This window comes from Capsicum annuum, unplaced genomic scaffold (assembly GCF_002878395.1).
Source record: "Capsicum annuum cultivar UCD-10X-F1 unplaced genomic scaffold, UCD10Xv1.1 ctg56778, whole genome shotgun sequence".
NCBI lineage: Eukaryota > Viridiplantae > Streptophyta > Magnoliopsida > Solanales > Solanaceae > Capsicum > Capsicum annuum.
The window spans coordinates 1-3,005 of NW_025865220.1; the positions used below are offsets into that span (position 1 = coordinate 1).

At 34.6% G+C, this 3,005-nt stretch overlaps 1 long non-coding RNA gene across 1 annotated transcript; it reads left to right on the forward strand.

The window, feature by feature from the left end:
- Positions 1-652: 652 nt before the first annotated feature.
- LOC124893275 lies at positions 653-1,541 on the forward strand. Its single transcript, XR_007050638.1, has 2 exons — positions 653-1,131; positions 1,240-1,541. It is a non-coding gene; the product is annotated as an uncharacterized LOC124893275 (long non-coding RNA).
- The last annotated feature ends 1,464 nt before the right edge of the window (positions 1,542-3,005 follow it).

Sequence of the window (3,005 nt, forward strand, 5' to 3'; positions counted from 1 at the left end):
GTGGCCTACATTTGGCTGGAAACACATCAAACACTTTTGGCTCTAAGTTCACTGCTGTTAATGTAGCTCAAGTTCCAGGACCGAACACTCTTGGTATCTCACTGGCGCATCTCGACTATACACCATAGGGAATTAACCCTCCGCACACTCATCCAAGAGCTACTGAAATACTCAGTCCTTGAAAGTTCTCTTCAAGTTGGTTTCGTAACTTCAAATCCGGAATTCTAGTCTCAAAAACACATTCAAGTCTCACCACCTGTAAGGTAGTGGTGACTGCATACACTCTACCTCCTCAGACCCCACTGGGTGGGAATACACTGGGTATGCTGTTTTTTGTCGTAGCCAATCACAAAACACATTTTGCTCAACATTATCAATATGAATCAAAACTTCACACTACCACAATAATCACTCCTGGTGCTTATTCCACATGATAATCACAACGAAATCCTATGGATCTGCACCAAGGCAACAAACAAGAATATTATATCGAGAGAATGGTCAAATACCCCCAACCTATAGTCGAAATCTCAACTACACACTCAACCTTTCAATTAGACCTATTACCCCTGGTCTATTTTTTCCTATATTTGTTACCCCTAAATGTTAAGCTGGCAAGGAAGGTGAGAACACCCCCTCTAGGTGCGTTGGTTTAGTCCCAGCACGTCCAAAATTAAAAGTTCAGCCCTCCACGTTTATTATACACGTCATTTATTGTTTATTTAATGAAATAAATATGGAAAATTACTTTCTCTCTTCCAACGGTCATCTTCTTCCTCTTTATATGACCCATATCTTTCTCCACCATTTTCCTTCATGTTCCAGCATTTTTTTTCTTTCTTTTCTCTTTCTTTAACTTACTTTTTAGCTTTTAATCCCAATTTATACTTCGATTCTTGAATTTTGTTTTGTAATTTGGTTCAACTATTAATTTAGGGTTTTAATTTGATGAACGATTTTGTTGAAATTCATGAAATGATAAATTCGAAATTGAATAAGCTTTGTATGGATGAATCAGATCCAATGGTCAATGTTGTTGTGAGATGCAAACATGGTATTTTGGTTGACTTGCAAACTTCATGGTCGAAGTCAAATTCGGGAAGAAAATGTTGGTCTTGCCCCTACTATTGTGTACGTATTTTGCATTGTATTTTGCTGTCAATTTATATTCAAATTATGATAATGTCCTAATTTCTAAAAAAAAAATTCAATCTCAAAATGTAATTTTTTTCTATGTAGGGACGAAGAAAAAGTGGATCCAAGATCAAATTTTATCATTCTAAGATTGGTGAACAAAATCAATGAGTTGGAAAAAGACTTATGGCTTAAAGGGGCCCAAATTGATAACTTGATGCGGGAGAAAAGCTCAATGGAAGATGGAGACGGTGTAGGTTGAATAGGAAGATATTTTTATGTATTTTGATTTGTGTTGCTGTTATGTTCATCAGCAACAAATGAACTGAAAGTAGTTGCTAGATATGGTCGACTATGGTGTAAATTTTTTATACCTCTCTAAATATATCAGATTATGTTTTATTATGGTGTCTTTTGCGTAGTCTTACTTCATATGTTTGTTGTGCTGCTGCTATGTAATTGTTTGCACTCATGCTGCTGGTATGTTAATGTTTGCACATTCAAAATTGTGTTGTGTTCCTGCTACGTTGTTGTTTACACTTACAAAATTGTGTCGTGTATTGTTGCTATGTTATTGTTTACACTTGCAGTATCTTGTCTTGTTGCTATGTTATTGTTTACAATTGCAAATTTGTGTATTGTTAGGCAAAGCCCCGTGCTGTTGTTATGTGTTTACGCTGAAATTGTGTAATGACAATGTTGTGTTGCCATTATATCAACTTTACAACCATTTAACACAACAATGATGGATAATGACAACATTCATCAACAAAACATTCCAACTTCACACAACATCATCATTCATACCAACCATTAAGCACAACATAATCATTCATACCAACCATTAGGCAATATTCATCAACAAAATATATATACAGCGCTTTAATTGTTTTCCAACACCAAAATAAAATTATTTTCATGTCAACTGATCTAACTTAAAACAGTGCTTAAAATAATCAACATCCTTACAATTTTCATGGCATCTTGGACTTTGAAGAAGTGTTTTTTTGACTTGGATTATTTGAACTGCTTTCCACATTCTTTTTTCTTTTCTTCTCTTTAATCTCTTGTAGTTTTTTTTGTTGATATTGCTGTTTTGCTATTCAAAAATCACCCAAAAAAATTGATGAAATCGCGGTTTAGAAAGTAGAGAATAGAGGAGAGAGAAAGATTTAGAGAGAAGAGAGAGGAAATGAAATTGAAAAAATAAAAGAGATATTTTGTTTTGTTTAGGCGTGGATCAGGCGCGTGAAATGCATAAAAGTCTTTTTACTTGGTTTATGTTGCCAGCTCAGCATTTAGGGGTAATAAATATAGAAAAAAATAGATCAAGTAATAGGTTTAATTGAAAGGTTGAGTGTGGAGTTGAGATTTTGGGGTAATAAATATAGGAAAAAATAGATCAGGGTAATAGGTCTAATTGAAAGGTTGAGCGTGTAGTTGAGATTTCGACTATAGGTTGGAAGTATTTGATCATTTTCTCTATTATATCCTGAGGCTATGTTTTAATAGCCATCTTAAAACAAGAAGATATTTTCTGAAAGAAAGGCACTATTCTTGTCCCAGTCAAAAGAGCACAAACATTGCTTCATATACAAAACCATATTAAGTACCACTGTTAGTGAGCTGATCACTGCCAAAATTTGTATATAGGAATGTATTCTTTAAGAGGAAACTTAAAAACAAAAAAAATGATCTGGCTATGGCAAACATATATTACGAAGCGTCATGCCTCAGATACAAATGACGCCATAATCAAGCTTGTGCTAGTTTTAACCGGGGGACAATGTTCATTGATTGGAGCTCTTGGATTAGGAGTTTGCATGCATAAGGCAACTTCATCATAGAAATATTTTCCCCGTTCTTGCACA